General features: G+C 51.1%; 1 long non-coding RNA gene across 1 annotated transcript; it reads right to left on the minus strand.

Moving 5' to 3' along the window:
• Positions 1-4863: 4863 nt before the first annotated feature.
• LOC147095546 (uncharacterized) lies at positions 4864-19789 on the minus strand. The gene is made up of 2 exons (XR_015074640.1): positions 19684-19789; positions 4864-6695 (listed from the first exon to the last, which is right to left on the minus strand). It is a non-coding gene; the product is annotated as an uncharacterized LOC147095546 (long non-coding RNA).
• Positions 19790-22748: the final 2959 nt, after the last annotated feature.

The following is a 22748-nucleotide window of genomic DNA, read 5'->3' on the forward strand; positions in this document are numbered from 1 at the left end:
CCGAGCAACCCCCTCTCTGAGTAACCCCCTCTCTGAGTAACCCCCTCTCCAAGTAACCCCCTCTCCGAGTAACCACCTCTTTGAGTAACCCCCTGTCCGAGTAACCCCCTCTCCGAGTAACCCCCTGTCCGAGTACCCAACTCTCCGAGTAACCCCCTCTCCAAGTAACCCCTCTCCGAGTACCCACCTCTCCGAGTAACCCCCTCTCTGAGTAACCCCTCTCCGAGTAACCCCCTCTCTGAGTAATCCCCTCTCTGAGTACCCACCTCTCCGAGTAACCCCCTCTGAGTACCCACCTCTCCGAGTAACCCACTCTCCAAGTAACCCCCTCTCCGAGTACCCACCTCTCCGAGTAATCCCCTCTCTGAGTAAACACCTCTCCGAGTAACCCCCTCTCCGAGCAACGCCCTGTCCGAGTACTCACCTCTCCGAGTAACCCCCTCTCTGAGTAACCCCCTCTCCGAGTAACCCTCTCTCCGAGTAACCCCCTCTCCGAGTGCCCACCTCTCTGAGTACCCACCTCTCCGAGCATCCCCATCTCCAAGTAACCCCTCTCCGAGTAACCCTCTCTCCGAGTAACCCCCTCTCCGAGTGCCCACCTCTCTGAGTACCCACCTCTCCGAGTAACCCCATCTCCAAGTAACCCCCTCTCCGAGTAACCCTCTCTCCGAGTAACCCCCTCTCCGAGTGCCCACCTCTCTGAGTACCCACCTCTCCGAGTAACCCCTCTCCGAGCAACCCCTCTCCGAGCAACCCCCTCTCCGAGCAACCCCCTCTCCGAGTAACCACCTCTTTGAGTAACCCCCTCTCCGAGCAACCCCCTCTCCGAGTAACCACCTCTTCGAGTAACCCCCTCGCCGAGTAACCCCCTCTCCGAGTAACCCCCTCTCCGAGTATCCCCCTCCCCGTGTAACCCCCTCTCCGTGTAACCCCCTCTCCGAGTAACCCCCTCTCCGAGTAACCCCCTCTCCGAGTAACCCCCTCTCCGAGCAACCCCCTCTCCGAGTACCCACCTCTCCGAGCAACCCCCTCTCCGAGCAACCCCCTCTCTGAGTAACCCCCTCTCCGAGCAACCCCCTCTCCGAGTAACCCTTCTCCGAGTAACCCCCTCGCCGAGTAACCCCCTCTCTGAGTAACCCCCTCTCTGAGTAACCCCCTCCCCGTGTAACCCCCTCTCCGTGTAACCCCCTCTCTGAGTAACCCCCTCTCTGAGTAACCCCCTCTCCGAGTAACCCCCTCTCCGAGCAACCCCCTCTCCGAGTACCCACCTCTCCGAGCAACCCCCTCTCCGAGCAACCCCCTCTCCGAGCAACCCCCTCTCCGAGTAACCCTTCTCCGAGTATCCCCCTCTCCGAGTAACCCCCTCTCTGAGTAACCCCCTCTCCGAGTAACCCCCTCTCCGAGTAACCCCCTCTCTGAGTAACCCCCTCTCCGAGTAACCCCCTCTCTGAGTAACCACCTCTCCGAGTAACCCCCTCTCTGAGAAACCCCCTGTCTGAGTACCCACCTCTCCGAGTAAACCCCTCTCTGAGTAACCACCTCTCCGAGTAACCCCCTCTCTGAGTAACCACCTCTCTGAGTAACCCCCTCTCCGAGTAACCCCCTGTCTGAGTACCCCACTCTCCGAGTAACCCCCTCTCTGAGTAACCACCTCTCCGAGTAACCCCCTCTCCGAGTAACCCCATCTGAGTACCCACCTCTCCGAGTAACCCCCTCTCTGAGTAACCCCCTGTCCGAGTACCCACCTCTCCGAGTAAGCCCCTCTCTGAGTAACCACCTCTCCGAGTAACCCCCTCTGAGTAACCACCTCTCCGAGTAACCCCCTCTCTGAGTAACCCCCTCTCTGAGTAACCACCTCTCCGAGTAACCCCCTCTCCGAGTAACCCCGTCTGAGTACCCACCTCTCCGAGTACCCACCTCTCCGACTAACCCCCTCTCCGAGTACCCACCTCTCCGAGTGACCCCCTCTCTGAGTAACCCCCTCTCCGAGTAACCCACTCTCCGAGTAACCCCCTCTCTGAGTAATCCCCTCTCTGAGTACCCACCTCTCCGAGTAACCCCCTCTCCGAGTAACCCCCTCTCTGAGTACCCACCTCTCCGAATAACCCACTCTCCAAGTAACCCCCTCTCCGAGTACCCAACTCTCCGAGTAATCCCCTCTCCGAGTAACCACCTCTCCGAGTAACCCCCTCTCCGAGTACCAACTCTCCGAATACCCACCTCTCCGAGTAATCCCCTCTCTGAGTAACCACCTCTCCGAGTAACCCCCTCTCTGCGTAACCCCCTCTCCAAGTTAGCCCCTCTCCGAGCAACCCACTCTCCGAGTACCCACCTCTCTGAGTAACCACCTCTCCGAGTAACCCTCTCCGAGTAACCCCCTCTCTGAGTAACCCCCTCTCCGAGCAACCCCCTCTCCGAGTACTCACCTCTCCGAGTAACCCCCTCTCCGAGCAACCCCATCTCCGAGTAACCCCCTCTCCGAGTAACCCTCTCTCCGAGTAACCCCCTCTCCGAGTGCCCACCTCTCTGAGTACCCACCTCTCCGAACAACCCCATCTCCAAGTAACCCCCTCTCCGAGTAACCCTCTCTCCGAGTAACCCCCTCTCCGAGTGCCCACCTCTCTGAGTACCCACCTCTCCGAGTAACCCCATCTCCAAGTAACCCCCTCTCCGAGTAACCCTCTCTCCGAGTAACCCCCTCTCCGAGTGCCCACCTCTCTGAGTACCCACCTCTCCGAGTAACCCCTCTCCGAGCAACCCCTCTCCGAGCAACCCCCTCTCCGAGCAACCCCCTCTCCGAGTAACCACCTCTTTGAGTAACCCCCTCTCCGAGCAACCCCCTCTCCGAGTAACCACCTCTTCGAGTAACCCCCTCGCCGAGTAACCCCCTCTCCGAGTAACCCCCTCTCCGAGTATCCCCCTCCCCGTGTAACCCCCTCTCCGTGTAATCCCCTCTCCGAGTAACCCCCTCTCCGAGTAACCCCCTCTCCGAGTAACCCCTCTCCGAGCAACCCCTCTCCGAGTACCCACCTCTCCGAGCAACCCCCTCTCCGAGCAACCCCCTCTCTGAGTAACCCCCTCTCCGAGCAACCCCCTCTCCGAGTAACCCTTCTCCGAGTAACCCCCTCGCCGAGTAACCCCCTCTCTGAGTAACCCCCTCCCCGTGTAACCCCCTCTCCGTGTAACCCCCTCTCCGAGTAACCCCCTCTCCGAGTAACCCCCTCTCCGAGCAACCCCCTCTCCGAGTACCCACCTCTCCAAGCAACCCCCTCTCCGAGCAACCCCCTCTCCGAGCAACCCCCTCTCCGAGTAACCCTTCTCCGAGTAACCCCCTCTCCGAGTAACCCCCTCTCCGATTACCCCCTCCCCGTGTAACCCCCTCTCCGAGTAACCCCCTCTCCGAGTAACCCCCTCTCCGAGCAACCCCTTCCCCGAGTACCCACCTCTCCGAGCAACCCCCTCTCTGAGTAACCCCCTCTCCGAGCAACCCCCCTCCGAGCAACCCCCTCTCCGAGTAACCCCCTCTCCGAGTAACCCTTCTCCGAGTAACCCCCTCTCCGAGTACCCACCTCTCCGAGCTGCTCTCTCCCTCTTCGATCCCCTCTCCTCCCTCCCCCTTCGATCCCCCCTCCTCCCTGCCTTTTGATCCCCTTTCCTCCCTCCCCCCTTTCGTTCCCCTCTCCTTCCTCCCCCTTCGATCCCCCTCCTCCCTCCCCCTCCCTTTTGATCCCCTCTCCTCCCTCCCCCCCCTTTCGATCCCCTCTCCTCCCTCCCCCCATTTGATCCGCTCTGTTCCCCCCGTCGATCCATTCTTCTCCCCCCACCACCCCCCACCTTCTCCTCACGGAGCCGAGGAAAGCGTGGCGGTGCAGGTTGCAGCTGCCGTACTGTTTGGTACTGCGCATGCGCAGTACTAAATGGGCGCTCATGCACAGAGGGAGTCAGAAGCACCTTGCAAATAATCACTCCAATTGGTAAATGACTTGGATGAAGAAATAGAGAGCCGTATATCTAAGTTTGCTGACGATACTAAGTTAGATGGCACAGTAAATAGTGTGGATGGGAGCAGAACGTTGCAAAGGGACATTGATAGATTAAGTGAGTGGACAAAAATGTGACAGGTGGAGTTCAATATGGGAAAATGTGAAGTCATCCACTTTGGACCTAAGAAAGATAGATCAGAATATTCTAAATGGTGCGAAGCTGGGAACTATGGATGAACAGAGAGATTTAGGGATCCAAGCACAGAAATCACGAAAACCTAGTGGACGGGTACAAGAAATGATTTAAAAGACCCCTGGAATGTTGTCCTTTATCTCGAGGTCTGGAAATAAAGGGATGGAAGTTATGTTACAGATGTACAGAGCTCTGGTTAGACCCCATCTAGAGCACTGCATTCAGTTCTGGGCACGACACCACAGGAAGATATATTGGTATTGGAGGGGGTGCAGCACAGATTCACCAGAATGATATTGGGGCTAGAAGGGTTCAGTTATGAGGACGGGTTGCAGAGACCAGGCTTGGATTCTCTTGAATGTAGAAGATTAAGGGGTGATATAATTGAGGTGTTGAAGATGTTTAAAGGATTTGATAGGGTAGATAGGGGGTAACTGTTTCCTCTGGCGGGAGAGTGCAGAAGAAGGGACATAACCCTAACATTAAAGCTAGGCCATTCAGGGGTGATGTCATGAAGCTCTTCTTCACACAAAGGTTAGTGGAAATCTGGATCTCGCTTCTGCAAAAATCTATTGAGGCTAAGGGGTCAATTTAAAATTTTGAAACTGAGATTGATAGATTTTTGTTTGTCAAGGATATCAAGGGTTACGGAACTGATGTGCCAAATGACTGCCTGAATCCGTGAAGTTAGCTTAAAACTAAAGGCTTTTATTCAGTAAGAACATGGCATCAAGTTAACACAGTTCATCACCGACCCAGCCCTTGGTAGAACCTTCCAGAAGAGGGGCGGGGCTAGGGAGGAGCATTAGTGGTTACACCGGTTCAACATTCCAGACATTAGCATGTACAACAACAATACAAATGCCAGAACACAGAGTTATTTCATCACAGGAACCAAGGCGGCTAGGTGGAGTGAAGGTACAGATCAGCCATGATCTAATTGAATGGTGGAACAGACTCGAGGGTCAGAATGATCTACTCTTGTTTCTATGTTCCTTCCTATGTTCCTGATGGTTAGTGAGAGAGGAGGATGGGCATTTGGAGTATACCCTTAAGGAGGCAGCAACGAGTGACATGATGGTCCCTTTGCAAAATGCTGAGAGGGGCACAAAGGTGAACCATCGACTTGTTCAAGGTGCATTCAAGCCTGGGATGGTGGCAGGCGAGTAGGAAGGCTGAGAACCATTGGGGAGTTGGAGTAGGGATTGTGTGATAAAGCTGAAGAGGAGAGAAATGAAAGATGACATGGCTGGGTGACAGGAAGGGGAGAGGAGAAAAGTACCTGAGAAGACGTGAAAAATAAAAAGGGAGATAGAAGTAATGGGCTTGGTCTGGAGCAGCAGCCAAAATGTGCACATGACTGGGCACAAAGTGAATATTATATATTGGCATGGCAGAGATTAAGAAGACAGAACAAAGACTATATGAAACAGTCCTAAGTTAAGATCTGAGGGTCTGGAAGAAATTTGACTTTTAGACAGCGTGGAGTCAACTTGGAACATTTGTGATCAATATGTTTGGAGTCAGTAGTGGAGAGGGGGATGGATTCAGGAACTGTTCGCAGGACAGAGTATCAGTGGAGGCACTGGTGGAGGTTGTCAAGTGGAATCAGAGGGCTGAGGAGGAGTAGAGAGTTGACTGTGAGCCAGTAGAGGTTGATCCTGTAGTCCAGCGGAGGTGCATATTGGCCTCTGGTGTTAGTAGTGCGCACCAGTGGGTCTGGTGGACCAGCAGAGGAGCGTAGAGCAGTGGGAGTGAAACCCTGGGACCAAAAGCAGTGAAGACTGAAGAACCAGGGGAGTGGGAACAATAAATCCAAGTGATCAGGGCGAATGGAGAGTTGGCTGAAAAGATATAAAAGATGCTGGATACGTTAACCTTCTTCTCACGTGCACCTTTTGCTTTCCTGCCCTCCCCTCACCACAACTCCACCCTTGTGCCTTCCTCATTTCATACACCTATTAAATGCAGCCTGCACACCCAGTGGTTGACCAAGAAGAGGTAGAGGAGAGTGAAGAAGAAGAAACATTGTCACTCGATTTTACACTCCAAGCCACCAGCTACACAAGGTCGACCTGTAAGGCCATCTGCAGTCTTCCCCACTGACAGTCAGCAGCCTTCCACCAACCATGCTGCAGCCACCGTGGTAGCGCTGCACAACATCAGTAGGGCAGACAAAGGCACACACAAGGCAGACACCAAGGGAATGCATAAGGGTGATGAGTTGATTTCTTGATGTCATATTGGATGGATAGGTGTATAAAGTTGGATTGGAAAGTTTGATTTGTGGTGGCTTTTATTTCAGCATTGTGGCCAAAAGGACGCTGTGATGATAGTAACAGGGAAGATAAGGGGTGGGATAAATGCTGAAAGAGGAATTGGGGTTGTGGTCATGGTATTGCAGGTGAATGATTCCATCCCAGAAAGGGGCTGTGTGAGTTGCATCCTTCTGCTTCCTCCTCTTCTGCTTCCTCCTCTCCTGCGTCTTGCTCTTCTCTCTGTGAGCGGATGCGGTAAATCTGAAATAAAAGCAGAACATTTTGGAAATACTCACTGATATACCTATCAATTCATCCAATGAAAAGCGACGAGTTAAGAAAGTAACTATAGGTTTTTATTGACTAAATAACAGAGCCCACCCTCGTGGGTGATCGGATCCAAGAAGGAGGAATACCAGCCAGTCGACCACCTTTATACCCGGGCAGGTAGGTGGAGCCATGGGTGGAGTCGGCAGTGGTCAGCCCAGGTATAGCAGCGTGACAAGAGGCGACCTCGTACAGTGATACAACAATGTGAACAGTGATAACTATAGGGAAACGATCTAACAGTGATAACTATAGTGTAACGATAGTGAACGGTAAAAGTGGTTTACCACATTCACCCCTTGTTTAGATTTGAGTCCGGCGGGGTGAAGTGTACTACCAGTTCTGGTATGTCAGTCTGTCCGGAGGCCTCGTAAGCCTGTCTGATCGTCGCAGCGGCGGTGTTGCGTTCTCCGGTGTTAATGCTGGCGTCTGCGAGGTAGGCGAAGGCTCTTGGGGTTCCGGCGTACCGTCTACCTGGGCTGGAATTGGGGGGGTGGTGGGGGGGGGGTAGCGGTGGTGTCTCCGGAGTGCCCGAGGGTGCGAGGTCTCGTAAGGAAACTGTGTCCTCCCGCCCGTCTGGATATGCCACATAGGTGTACTGGGGGTTGGCGTGCAGGAGGTTCACCCTCTCGACCAGGGGGTCCATTTTATGGGCCCTCACGTGCTTTCGCAGCAAGACAGGCCCCGGAGAGGTCAGCCAGGTTGGTAGCGTGGTTCCCGTAGTTGACTTCCTGGGGAAAACAAACATTCGTTCATGGGGGGTGGCGTTAATGGCAGTGCAAAGTAGTGACTGGGTGGAATGCAGCGCCGCCGGGAGGACCTCCTGCCAGCGAGAGGTTGGGAAGCCCTTAGACTTTAAGGCTAAGAGGACGGCCTTCCATACCGTCGCGTTCTCTCTTTCCACCTGGCCGTTCCCTCGGGGGTTGTAGCTGGTGGTCCTGCTAGTGGCGATGCCTCTCGCTAGTAGGAACTGACGGAGTTCCTCGCTCATGAAGGAGGCGCCCCGGTCACTATGTATATAGTTTGGGAACCCGAACAAGGCAAAGAGGTCGTTCAGGCATTTAACGACCGTGGTGCTGGTCATGTCTGGGCAGGGGAAGGCAAAGGGGAAACGGGAGTACTCATCAACAATGTTGAGGAAGTACACATTACGGTCAGAGGACGGGAGGGGCCCCTTAAAATCGATGCTCAAGCGCTCGAAGGGGCGGGTGGCCTTGATCAGGCTTGCCCTGTCCGGCCTAAAGAAGTGCGGTTTGCACTCGGCACAGGTCTGGCAGTTCCTGGTCATGGTCCTGACCTCCTCGATGGAGTAGGTCAGGTTGCGGGCCTTAATGAAGTGGTAAAGCCTGGTGACCCCGGGGTGGCAGAGGTCGTTGTGGAGGGTCTGAAGTCTATCAATTTGCGCGCTGGTGCATGTAATTCGCGATAGAGCGTCAGGGGGTTCGTTCAGCTTACCAGGCCGGTACAAGATATCATAATCGTAGGTGGATAGCTCGATTCTCCACCTCAAGATCTTGTCGTTCTTGATTTTACCCCTCAGCTTGTTATTAAACATAAAAGCGACCGAACGCTGGTCGGTGAGGAGGGTAAATCGCTTGCCTGCAAGGTAATGCCTCCAGCGGCATACCGCCTCCACAATCGCCTGGGCCTCCTTCTCGACCGAAGAGTGTCGGATCTCAGGGCCCTGTAGGGTCCTTGAGAAGAAGGCCACCGGTCTCCCCTCCTGGTTGAGGGTAGCGGCTAGGGCGAAGTCGGATGCATCGCTCTCCACTTGGAAGGGGATGGACTCATCCACTGCGTGCATAGTGGCCTTAGCAATGTCTCCCCTGATGAGGGAGAAGGCCGCGTGCGCTTCTTCCGTAAGGGGGAAGAAGGTGGACTTCATGAGGGGTCTGGCTTTGTCCGCATAATTCGGCACCCATTGGGCATAGTAGGCGAAGAGCCCCAGGGTTCTCTTCAGCGCCTTTGGACAGTGGGGAAGGGGTAGCTCCATGAGGGGACGCATTCTTTCGGGATCGGGGCCGATGATTCCGTTCTCTACTACGCAGCCGAGGATGGCAAGGCGCGAGGTGTTAAACACACATTTCTCCTTATTGTAGGTGAGGTTCAGCCGTTGGGCCGTACGGAGGAATCTTTCCAGATTAGCGTCATGGTCTTGCCGGTCGCGGCCGCAGATGGTGACGTTATCTAGATAGGGGAACGTGGCTTGCAGCCCGTTCTGGTCAACCATCCGGTCCATCTCCCTTTGGAAGACCGAAACCCCGTTGGTGACGCCGAAGGGGACCCTAAGGAAGTGGTAGAGGCAGCCATTCGCCTCGAAGGCGGTATACTGGCGGTCCTCGGGGCGGATAGGGAGTTGGTGGTAGGCCGACTTAAGGTTGATGGTAGAGAATACCCGGTATTGAGCAATCTGATTGACCATATCAGATATGCGGGGAAGGGGGTATGCGTCCAGCTGGGTGTACCGATTTATGGTCTGGCTGTAGTCGATGACCAGGTGGTTTTTATTGCCGGTCTTAACGACTACAACCTGGGCACGCCAGGGGCTGCTGCTCCCCTCGATGATGCCCTCCTTCAGGAGACGCTGCACCTCAGAGCTAATGAAAGCTCTGTCCCCGGAGCTGTACCGCCTGCTCTTGGTAGCGACGGGTTTGCAGTCGGGGGTGAGGTTAGCGAACAGGGAAGGTGGCAGGACCTTGAGGGTGGAGAGGCCGCAGGTGTTACGCGGTGGGCGATTTAAAGGCTACTGGTTGTCGACTGTGAGCGGGGGGAGGGGTCCACCGTATGCTAGAGTGACGCTTTGGAGGTGGGATTGAAAATCCAGCCCTAGTAGGACGGCAGCGCATAGCTGGGGCAGGACGAGGAGTTTAAAGTTTTTATACTCCGTGCCCTTAACCGACAGGGTCACAACACAGTAGCCGCTGATGTCTGTGGCGTGGGACCTCGATGCCATCGAGATCCGGTTGCGCGTTAGCTGGACAGTGAGGGAGTAGTGGCTCACCGTGTCTGGATGTATGAAGCTCTCCATGCTTCCGCTGTCGAACAGGCAGGTCGTGGCGTGGCCGTCTACTTTGATGTCCATCATTGACTTGGACAGCTGATGCGGGCGAGCTTGGTCTAGTGTGACGGAGGCTAGTGTGTGGCTGAGCGGGTCGCTGTAGTCTGTAGGTGAAGCGGTCGTCAGGTCTGGAGGTAAGGTGGCGGTCGAGCGTGGTGGGTAAAATGGAGGCGCCCACGAGGTGGGGCAAAATGGTGGAGAAGATGGCTGCCCCCACAACCCACATGAGGCACTGCTGGCGTCGGTTGCCTGGATCAAAGATGGCCGCCCCCATTGCTCATCTGTGGCCTTGATAGAAGATGGCCGCCCCCACAGTTCGCATGAGGCACTGCTGGCCTCTGCTGCTCTCCCTCTGCAGGCCTTCGCGAAGTGGCCTTTCTTCAGGCAGCTGGAGCACGTCACGTTTTTGGCTGGGCAGCGCGACCTCGGGTGTTTCGCCTGCCCACAGAAGAAGCAGCCGGCGGCCCGGTCGCGGGGGTCCGAAGTCGCAGCCGGTACCGGGGGTGGCGGTCCCGATCGGGTCCGGGACGCCGACGCTGAGGTAGGTCCCGGGGGCGGCGCTACGAGGGGTATTGCGGTCGGGGTCGGGCCCGAGTCCCAGAGTCGCGAACTGTACCTGGAATACACCTCGAGGTCCCGCTGGGTCACTTCTAGGGAGTAGGCCAAGGCTGCAGCTGTGTTCAGGTCGAGGTCCTTTGATTCCAGCAGTCTCTGCCGTGAGTAGTCGGACCGAAGGCCTTTCACGAAGGCATCACGGATGTTATCTTCAGTGTTTTCTGCAGCCGATACTGCTTTAAAGTCACAGTCCCTGCCGAGTGTTCGTAGCGCCCGTAAAAATTCAGCTACAGACTCTCCTGGCTGTTGCGGGCGGGATCTTAGGAGGTGTCTGGCATACATGGATTTTACCGGGCTCCGGTACTGCTGTTTCAGTAGGTTGATAGCGGCCTCGTAAGTAGTAATGTCCTGGATGAGTGCGTATACTTTAGGGCTCGCTTGGGCGGTCAGAACTCTCAGTTTGGATCTCTGAGGGACGCCGGATTCTTCCAGGTAGGATTCGAAGCAGCACAGCCAGTGTTTGAAGTCGAGGGCTGCGTTTGTTGCTTGTGGGTTTAGATCCAGGTACGGTGGTTTGAGGGCTCGCAGCCAAGCCGGCTGCTGTGGCTGTTGTAGCTGGGCGTCTGGCTGGTCGTTTGGCTGCTCCGTTGACTGGTTGTTTGGCTGCTCAAGTGACGACATTTTAAAATTTAGTCAATAAAATTGATATACCTATCAATTCGTCCAATGAAAAGCGACGAGTTAAGAAAGTAACTATAGGTTTTTATTGACTAAATAACAGAGCCCACCCTCGTGGGTGATCGGATCCAAGAAGGAGGAATACCAGCCAGTCGACCACCTTTATACCCGGGCAGGTAGGCGGAGCCATGGGCGGAGTCGGCAGTGGTCAGCCCAGGTATAGCAGCGTGACAAGAGGCGACCTCGTACAGTGATACAACAATGTGAACAGTGATAACTATAGGGAAACGATCTAACAGTGATAACTATAGTGTAACGATAGTGAACGGTAAAAGTGGTTTACCACACTCACCACCTCAGCATATCAACCTGAGACGTGAACTCTGTTTCTCTCTCCACCAATGCTGCTTGACCTGCAGAATATTCCAACATTTTCTGTCTCTCTCTGAGGCCTTCCTTGACCATCTCAGGCCTTGCAAGCATCCAGCAGCACTCCCTGCATACTTAAAAAAAACTTTTAACATGTATTGCACCAAGCCACTACTTCAATAAAAATTTTAAAAATCCAGACCAAAATCTTAATTGCAGACTTACCTGAAAGATGTGTGTGTCCCTTAAGAAGTGTTGACAGTTTCTCTGTCAGTCTGCTGAATGCTTGCTTTTCAGAGCGAGCTTAAGATCCTGTGCTGAACTCTGCACTGAGGTCGAAGTTCGCAGACGTGGCGTCAAGTCGGCGTTGCTTGCCAACTGACGTCGTGCTTTCTTCAATTACATCGCCGTGGCCAGCGCTGCTATCGGCAATGCTAAGGCCCTCACCAAAATGGCAGCTGTTGAGTCCCACGCCAGAGAAGGGCGCTAGAGTGGCAGCCGTCATTTTTCGCCAGGACAGCAGCGTAAACGGGTGGCAGTAAGCACCCCAACTTTTAGGCCTATGTCTTTTTCTTTAGTTTCAATTTTGCCCTTATTTATTCACCCAGGGTGTGTCATTACTGACTAGTTTGTTCTTGCTTTTTAATGGGGTATATTTCTCCTGGACTTTATTGATCACCATTTTAAATGCTTCCCACTTCTGTTTTATTTCTTTGTTTGTCAGTAAATGTTTCCAGTTTATTTTCCTTAGTTCCATTCTCAACCTCTAAAATCAGTTTTGATTCCAATTTATTGCTTTGGTCTTTGTCTTGCTAATGTCCTTCTCAATCTTTATCTTAAACCTTATTATGTTGTGATTGCTAATTCCCTAGATGTTCCCTTACATTTCTCTTATATGTTCTGGTTCATTTCTCATTACTAGATCTAGCAGTGCTCCCTCTCCTGTTGGGCTTTTTACATACTGGGTAAGAAAGGAGTCTTGCACACATTGTAAAAACTCCATTCCCTGTACCCCTTTTGTTGCCTCTTCATGCCTGTTTATTTGGGGTAGTTAAAATCTCCCATGATTATTATTCTATGTCATTTCACAGATTTGCTTACAAATTTCTTCCTCCACCTGCTTTCCACTGGTGGTCTGTAGTATAGCCCTATTAGCATGATCGATCCACTCTTATCTTTTATTTCAATCCATATGGATTCTGTTTCTAACCTTCTGTTAGTTATGTCCCTTTTTTCTACTGCCATGGTGTTATTGCTAATTATTGAGCTACCCCACCCCCACTTCATCCTTCCCTATCATTTCTGATTATGTCATAACCATCAATATTTAGTTACCAGTCCTATTCTTTATGTAGCCATGTTTCAGTTATTCCTACTACATCTGGTTCCTCGCTACAGATTATTGTCTCCAGTTCCTCCATTTTATTTTGGATGCTGTGTACATTGCTGTACAGGCAGTTTAATTTCCCTTTACTAGTTCTTATTACTTTATTTTTAATAGTCCTTTTATACATCTGTTTTATAACTGTGTTTGTTCCATGACCATTTATGTTACCATTATTCCTTATCTTGTTCTGACCTTTACTCTCATCTACAAATTCTTTTGTCTTCAGACTTATGTAATTTTCACCAGATCCCTCACTCATTCTTACTAGTTTAAACTCCTATCAACTGCCTATTTATCCTTACTGCTAGGACACTGGTCCCACTCTGGTTCAGGTGTAGCCCATCCCAGGGTACATCTCCTTCCTGTCCCAGTATTGTTGCCAGTGTCCCATGAAATGGAAGCCCTCCTTCCCACACCAGTCTTTCAGCCATGCATTCACCTTCCTGATCTGCCTATCCCGATGTCAATTAGCACACAGCTCAAGTAGTAATCCCAAGATTACCACCCGTGAGGTCTTGTTCTTTAATTTAGTTCCTAATGTCTGATATTCCCTTAGCAGGACCTCTTCCCTTTTCTTCCCTATGTTATTGGTCCCAACATGGACCATGACAACTGGATCTTACCCCAAGTTGCTCTCCAGTTGTTCCGAGATATCCTTTACTTTTGTACCAGGTAGGCAACACACCCTTTTGGACTCTCAGTCGTGACTGCAGAGGTCACTCTCTATCCCCCTAATTATCAAATTCCCTATGACTACAACCTTTCTATTCTGCTCTTCCCCTGCCCTCCTCCCCCGCAGACTGCCTTCTGCTGTACGGTGCCATGGTTAGCATTCTGGCTGTCCACCCCACAGCCTGGATCCTTATCCTCACAGGCAGCAAATACATTGTACTATTGTACTTGTTGGACATGACCAATGTCTGCGGGACCTCCTTCTCAATCTCCCCTTGGTTCTCCTTACCCTGCTGACTAACAGTCACACTCACCCCTTCCTGCACCTGTGTTTTCATCTGAGGTGTGACTGCACTCTGTAGAAAAAAAAGCCAAAAATTCCTCCCCCTCCCTTATGTGATGCAGCAATGGGGGAGTGTAATGTTATTCTGAATGAATGAATTAAGATGGGTTGAAAGGCCTTCCACATCCGTACGTATCGTGTGAACATCAGGGACCTGAACAAATTCCTTCACAAGGAAAAGTCCAAGATGGCCATGCTACCATAGGTCATTCAGGTATATGCAGGAGATTGCCTTGCTGCATTATAGCTGAAGGATCCTACTTTCACACCAGCTGGCCATGTCATTGCAGGCTTCATTGATTCCAGCTTCAGAGTTGTAGTACTAGGTACTCACTTTCAATCCCTCTTCAACCTCAGGATATTTACAAAATATATGTCCATTGTTATGATGTCGCAGTGAAATATCTATCCTATTTGTTGGATGTTTTCTCTTAAAACGATTGAGTTACTGGTAGTGGCTACCAAGATGGTTTGCACCTTTTTCGATATCTTTGCTATTTACCTGATAGTCTGCTGCTTTTCAAGAAAGGAACCTACTGAGAGTTTATCAAAGCTGGTCCTTGTCTGGTATCTGCCTCTTTCCACAGAGACATTTGGTTAGGTGCTTTCTATATGGCGATTACTTGTATTTGAGGAAGGGGGAGGAATATCAAACAGGTATATTAGCACATTAGGGGATCACTTAGATCCCACCATTATACCATCATCCACATTTATATATCTGAAGGAAAGTGCCTGTCTTTGACTCCCCACCAACACATGCATGATCTTGCACCCAGACTTAGAAACCACTTCAGCAACAGGGATGGCTTTGTTAGTGGCTCTCAAGGCAACTGCAGCCTTCAACTTTGATGCCACGCAGTCTTTCCAAGTTACTGCAAGAATAGTCTGCCAAGTCTCCTAACTTGCAAAGTCGCTTAATGCAGATCACTGATAAATTGTTTACCCTCGCCACTCAGATTAACATAGAAAAATAGGAGCAGGAGTAGGCCATTCGGTCCTTCGAGCCTGTTCTGCCATTCAATATGATCATGGCTGATCCTCTATCTCAATACCATATTCTCGCTCTCTCCCCATACCCCTTGATGTCTTTTGTGCCTAGAAATCTATCTATCTCCTTCTTAAATATATTCAGTGACTTGGCCTCCACAGACTTCTGTGGTAGAGAATTCCACAGGTTCACCACCCTCTGAGTGAAGAAGTTTCTCCTCATCTCAGTCCTAAATGTCCTATCCCATATCCTGAGACTGTGACCCCTCGTTCTAGGCCCCCCCAGCCAGGGGAAACATCCTCCCTGCATCCAGTCTGTCTAGCCCTGTCAGAATTTTATACGTTTCAATGAGATCCCCTCTCATTCTTCTAAACTCTAGTGAATACAGGCCTAGTCGACCCAACCTCTCCCCATACGACAGTCCTGCCATCCCAGGAATCAGTCTGGTGAATCTTCGCTGCACTCTCTCTATGGCAAGTATATCCTTTCTTAGGTAAGGAGACCAAAACTGTACACAGTACTCTAGGTGTGGTCTCACCAGGGCCCTGTATAACTGTAGTAAGACACCCTTGCTCCTGTACTCAAATCCTCTTGCAATTAAGGCCAACATACCATTTGCCTTCCTAACTGCTTGCTGCACCTGCATGTTTGCTTTCAGTGACTGGTGTACAAGGACACCCAGGTCCCTTTGTACATCAACATTTCCCAATCTGTCACCATTTAAATAATACTCTACCTTTCTGTTTTTCCTACCGAAGTGGATAACTATTTCTGCATGGAAAATAGGCAGCAGTGGAACTTTGCCCTGCAAAGTGACATAGCAATAGGGCAAGCTGAAGAAAGGCAGCAGGAATCAGTGGCAGGAGAGGTACAAGATCATGAGGCAACCAACCTAAGACTACCTCTTACTAGATGAGGCATTCAATTAGAAAGAAAATCAGCAGTTGTATAATACCTTCATATCCTCAGGACTGCAATACAGTATGGATTTCTTTTGGAGTGCAATCTCTTATGTAGTCAAACACAGCAGCCAATTTATATCAGCAATCCCGCAAACAACAAATGAATGAATAAACAGATGGGCCTAGAAATTCGGTTGTGGGTCCGCCAGGGCTTTAGCGCCCGAAATTTTGCGCTGGCGTTAATGCCGCTGCGCCCGACGAAAATTTGGTTGCCCCGGGCCCAGACGGCGGTGGGCGCTAATGGAGGGTTTTTGCGCCTCACTATGGGCGTTCAGTGCAGTTTTCAGGCGCTAATCCCCCGCTGCGGCACCCGAGGCGGTGCGGCAGGCTGGGGTACTGCAGGCCTCCTCCTTCTGTTAAGGAGGAGCTGCCTGCAGCCGACCGCTGGCCGGTCGATTCGCCCGACAAATGAGCCCGGCACCTCGGGGAAGAGCCGGGCTCGCGGGCCACACACATCAGTGCCGCGGGGGGGTGGTGGAGGAGTCCGGGGAGGGAGGTGCGGGCAGGCGGCCGCCGGGAAAGCGGCCGGCCGCCGCTCCACCTTTATGCGTCGGCGCAAAGGTGTGTAACATCCCTTTCAACAATCGTTGGTTGCGGCTGCCACGGGCGAGGCGGCCGCAACTGAATTTGGGCTTGGGGCCGGGTTACCACGGCAACCGGGACGCTGCGCACACCGATGACGTCATCGGTGCCGGCGCAGCGCTACCGGCTAACGCCGATGGTAGGGCCCAACGCAATTTCGTTACCAGCTATAATTCCGGCGCAAGACCCTCTAACGCCTCTAATTGGGCGCTAACCCCACCGAATTTCTAGGCCATGATCTTTTATTTTGGTGGTTTTGGTAGGGACAATTGTTGGCTAGGATACTGAGAGAATCCGAACAAGACTGACTGATGTAGATTCAAGCCCAAGATATTGAGAGCCTCAGTCAGAGCATTACGATGAAACTGTGCCTGCACGTGAGGCCTTGGACAAAGAAGAGTTCTGCTGTAGAGCACCCCTGGAGTGGCCACTCTCCACAGTGGTCTCCAACTTGATCAGGTTGTCATGCAGCACTGCACAGATGCAGTTACTACATTGATGCCCCCAAAATGTATACATTCTCAAATTAGCATATTACCTTTTTAAAAATTTGTCCCTGGGATGTGGACGTCACTCAAGGTCAGCATTTATTGCTCATCCCTAATTGCACTGCAGTCTGTGTTGTGAATGTACTCCCACAGTGCTGTCAGGGGGGGAGTTCCAGGATTTTGACCCAGTGACGATGAAGGAACGGCGATATATTTCCAAGTCAGGATGGTGTGTAACTTGGAGGGGAACTTACAGGTGATGGTGTTCCCATGCACCTGCTGCCTTTGTCCTTCTAGGTGGTAGAGGTCACAGGTTTGGGAGGTGCTGCCAAAGAAGCCTTGGTGAGTTGCTGCAGTGCATCTTATAAATGGTACACACTGCAGCTATGGTGTAATGGTGGTGGAGGGAGTGAATTTTTAAGGTGGTGGATGGGGTGCCAATCAAGCGGGCTGCTTTGACCTGCATGGTGTGGAGCTTCTTGAGGGTTGTTGGAGCTGGACTCATCCAGGCAAATGGAGCATATTCCATCGCACTCCTGACTTGTGCCTTGTAGATGGTGGCAAGTCTTTGGGGAGTCAGGAGGTGAGACACTCGCTGCAGAATACCCAGCCTTTGACCTGCTTTTGTAGCCACAGTATTTATGTGGCTGGTCCAGTTAAGTTTCTGGTCAATGATGACCCTCAGGATGTTGATGGTGGGGGATTCGACAATGGTAATGCTGTTGAATGTCAAGGGGCGGTGGTTAGATGCTCTCTTGTTGGAGATAGTCATTGCCTGGCACTTGTGTGGCGCGAATGTTACCTGTCACTTATCAGCCCAAGCCTGAATATCCTCCAGATTTTGCTGCATGCAGGCATGGACTGCTTCATTAACTGAGGAGTTGCGAATGGAACTGAACACAGTGCAATCATCAGCGAACATCCCCATTTCTGACCTTATGATGGAGGGAAGGTCATTGATGAAGCAGCTGAAGATGGTTGGGCCTAGGACACTGCCCTAAGTAACTGCTGCAGCGATGTCCTGGGGCTGTAATGATTGACCTCCAACAACCACAACCATCTTCCTTATGACTCCAACCAGTGGAGGGTTTTCCCCCTGATTCCCATTGACTTCAATTTTACTAGGGTTCCTTGATGCCACACTCGGTCAAATGCTGCCTTGATGTCAAGGACAGTCACTCTCATCTCACCTCTGGAATTCAGCTCCTTGATGTGGCAGGATTGCAGAGCTTTGATCTGATCCGTTGATTCTGGGATTGCTTAGCTCTGTCTATAGCATGCTGCTACCACTGTTTCCCCAAGTTGGCACCTCATTTTTAGGTATGCCTTGTGCTGCTCCTGGCATGATCTTCTGTACTCCTCATTGAACCAGGATTGGTCCCCTGGCTTGATGGTAATGGTAGAGTGAGGGATATGCCAGGCCATGAGGTTACAGATTGTGGTGGAATACAATTCTGCTGCTGCTGATGGCCCATAGCGCCTCATGGATGCCCAGTTTTGCTGCTAGATCTGTTCTGAATCTATCGCATTTAGCACGGTGGTAGTGCCACACAACACGATGGAGGGTGTCCTCATTGTGAAGACAGGACTTGGTCTCCACAAGGACTGTGCGGTGGTCACTGCTACCAATACTGTCATGGACAGATGCATCTGTGACAGGTAGATTGGTGAGGACGAGGTCAGGTAGGATTTTCCCTCATGTTGGTTCTCTCACCACTTGCTGCAGGCCCAGACTGGCAGCTATGTCCTTCAGGACTCAGCCAGCTTGGTCAGTAGTGGTGCTACCGAGCCACTCTTGGTGATGGACATTGAAGTCCCCCACCCAGAGTACATTCTGTACCCTTGCTAATCTCGGTGCTTCTTCCACGTGGTGTTCAACATGGAGGAGCACTGATTCATGAGCTGAGGGAGGGCGGTAGGTGGTAATCAGCAGGAGGTTTCCTTGCCCATGCTTGCCCTGAAGCCATGAGACTACATGGGGTTCAGAGTCAATGTTGAGGACTCCCAGGGCCACTCCCTCCCGACTGTTTTCCACTGTGCCGCCACCCCTGGTGGGTCTGTCCTGCCGGTGGGACAGGACATACCCAGGGATGGTGATGGAGGAGTTTGGGACATTGGTTGAAAGGTATGATTCTGTGAGTATGACTATGTCAGGCTGTTGTTTGTCTAGTCTGTGGGACAGCACTCCCAATTTTGGCACAATTCCTCAGATGTTTGTGAGGAGGACTTTGCAGGGCCGACTGGGCTGGGTGTGCCGCTGTCGTGTCTGAAGCCAGTGCCAAGGTCGATGCTAGGTGGTCCATCCGGTTTTATTAAGTTTTCATAGTGTTTTTTTACAAGTGATTGGTTTGCTAGGCCATTTTAGGGGGCAGTTAAGAGTCAACCACATTAATGTGGGTCTGGAGTCACATATAGGTCAGACCAGGTACGGACGGCAGATTTCCTTCCCTAAAAGGCATTGGTGAACCAAATGGGTTTTTACGACAATCCGACAGTTTCGTGGTTACAGATTCACCATTACTGATACTAGCTTTCTATTCCAGATTTATTTAATTAACTGAATTTAAATTCCCCAGCTGCCGTGGTGGGATTTGAACACGACCAGTATGCTACCATTCCACTGCTGATGCTAAGCCACCAAACTGCTTTTGTAGGAAGGTCTTGTGAGGTGGAAATCCCTGTGCTTTGCAGCTTAAGGAGGACTCGAACTGGTCCCCACCCAGCAGATCAAAGCTCATCCAAAGGAACCTGCACTTACTTCTCTTCACTCTTATCCTGTGCTTTTCAAGTGACTGTACCCATACCACCTGAGTGGATATATCTGTTCTGCTGCTTACCACCGAGTCTGGGCATGGAGTGGAGGAGGTCAGAGGACTGTGACAGCTTTGAGATTTTCGGTTACGGCTACAGATTGTGCTCTGCCACTTCCTGCTCATTTTAGGAACCTACTGGAGCAGAAAAACATATTTTAGAATGCTTGTAAGAGCAGAGGAACAGACTTTAGAATGGTCGTAAGATATTAGCTGATATCCCTAACCCCTCCCCCTTGTCATTTCTAGGTATTATTGGCCTTCTACTAGCGTATCAAAAGTAGACCTAGGTTGGAATAAAGAATCTGAATGACAGTGTCACCTCAGAATCAGGGCAGTAACCATCTTGTGGCTCTGTGAGTATGCAGCATGCAGAGTGCCCTTTTAAAACACGGGCATGTTTATGCATTTGGAAAGTACATGAGCATTTGTTCCAGTGCTGGGCATTCTCACTCTGTAATGCTGCATCAAACTTGCAGTGAAATGCTGTTAAGCCAACATTGTGCAGTTGAGTACAATGTGATCAGCACCTACCTTGACATCTTTCTGAGACCAGCATATCTCTTCCTTGTCTCCCAGCACAGCATACAGATGAGACAGCATTGACTCTTTCTGTCATTTCCATCCAGTCTACTCTGCACTACTCTTGAGCGTGAAGTAGTTTTCAGCTCCTTCTTTCAAGCAGCAGGATCGCCAATACAGCATAATTGAAAGTAGCAACTTATGCCCTGAATTTAAGCTAACCTACCCTGCGCGAACAGAGCGGTTTGGGTCACATAGCCCTTCGACACTGCCCGATTTTACTTTCCATTGACTTTAGTGAAGATTAAATCAGACCGAATGTTAACGGGCATCCGAACTGTTCCTGCCGGGCAGGTTAGATTAAACTCGGGTTTAAGTTCTGTAACTTGCTCGAACCATTTCGCTGTCACAACAGCTTTAAGGGATAGAAACCACTCTTTAAGAGAAGCTGTGCCCCGTACCCTTTCCCCTGGCACTTCAGGAGATTGAATCCGTGTTGCACATGGACTATATTAACTGGGTTCCATAGTTTACTGACCATTATAAATAGGAGCTGTAGACCAAGCAAAAAGGCAGTTTTTAAAATTCTGACTTATGGGGGAGAATTGTAACCCCCAAAAATGGTTGGCTTTGGGTCGGGTGGGATGTCAAAATCTCAAACCCGAATCCAGAACACCTCAAACCCGCCCACCTCCGGGGCGGGCGACCAATCCACTCGCAGGAGGCGGGTCCTACTATTAAATATTTTAATTAGGCTGCCTGCCTGAAATTATTTCTCCAGTTTAGGTTTAGCCTTGGCCAGCTGGTTTCCCAAAGGGAGACAGGGACTACACATACTTGGGCTTAAATATCAGTTCTATGGGAAACTTCAAACTGGCTGTGAATGAACTGAAAGAGAAAGCAAGAAGGGCTTTCTATGCCATCAAAAAATCAATCCAAATAGAAATCCCAATTAGCATTTGGCTCAAAATTTTCAAATCAGTAATTGAACCAATTGCACTCTATGGCAGTGAGGTATGGGGACCACTAACACAACAAGAATTTGCAAAATGGGACAAACACCCAATTGAGATCCTACATGCAGAATTCTGTAAAAGTATCCTCCGGACTCAAAGGAAAACAGTAAACAATGCATGCAGGGCGGAACTAGGCCAATATCCATTAATAATCACTATCCAAAAAAGAGCCACCAAATTTTGGAATCACCTACAAATGAGCAATCCCCAATGCTATCACTACGACGCCCTGAAATGCCAAGAGCTGACCATAAAGAGGAATACCCTCAGTCAACTAGTCCTGGGACTCAGTGAAGTAACTACTAACAATACTAACAATAACCAGCCCCAGGACAGTGACAGGGTAACACAAAGAATTCGACCCAACACAATCGTCGCTAAGCAAAAGGAAAAATATCTGACATATTGGGCAGAAACAACAAAAACCCAAAGCAAACTCAATTGCTACTTGGCCCTAAACAGACAATACAACATAGCTGATTACCTGACCATGGTAAAGGATAACAAACTGAGAAGAACCTTGACAAGGTACAGACTTAGCGAACATAGCCTAGCGATCGAAAAAGGCAGACCAGGCTGCCAAGAGAGGACAGGATATGCTGTCACTGCAGTCAGGGAGTGGTGGAGACAGAGATGCACTTCCTCACAGCTTGTGGAAAATATCAGGGCATCAGGGAGAATTTCTACCAAAAATTCTCACAAATATGCCCTGATTTCAGAAATCTGAATGACAACCAAAAACTCCCATTCCTACTGGGAGAGGAGAGAAGCTGTATAACACTGGCGGCACACTATGTTACAGCTTGCCATGAACAGAGGGACAACCAGTAAACTAAGAAAAGAATATATAATAACAATGCGAATGTATATTTATACACTCAGGGATATACCTGTTTATACACTGTATGAATAGAACTGCGTTTATGTGCTAAACCATTAATGTATTTTGATGCTTTGGCAACATAAGATGTAACTTATCATGCCAATAAAGCGATTTGAATTGTGAATTGTGAATTGTGACTGCTGTGTGGAAGAAGTAAGTACCTTTCCAGCACTGCTTGTGGTCCAGGAGGAGCAGGAGTGCTTTCCCCCGACCCACCGAGCTTAACCTGCTTCACCCCCCCTCCCACCCCGTGATCGGCGGTTCCAACCCCCACCCCCCCTGCGATCAGACTCCCCACCATCCGATCTCCCCCCGACAAACCATGATCTCCCCCCCGACCCGGCCTTTCTCATCTCCCTCCTCCCCCCCACCAGTCTTTCCAATCCTCCCTCCCTCACTGCGGCCTCCGATCTCCCCCCACTGACCCTTCCAAATACTCCCCCGACCCTTCCGATCTCCCCCCCGACCCCTCCGATCTCCCCCCCGACCCTTCCGATCTCCCCCCTCGACCCTTCCGATCTCCCCCCGCGACCCCTCCGATCTCCACCCCGACCCCTCCGATCTCCCCCCGACCCCTCCGATCTCCCCCCGACCCTTCCGATCTGCCCCCCCGACCCCTCCGATCTCCCCCCCCCACCCTTCCGATCTCCCCACCGACCCTTCCGATCTCC

The sequence above is a fragment of the Somniosus microcephalus genome, unplaced genomic scaffold (genome assembly GCF_052327205.1).
Source record: "Somniosus microcephalus isolate GS21.2 unplaced genomic scaffold, FLI_Smic_1.0 unresolved_chr1, whole genome shotgun sequence".
NCBI lineage: Eukaryota > Metazoa > Chordata > Chondrichthyes > Squaliformes > Somniosidae > Somniosus > Somniosus microcephalus.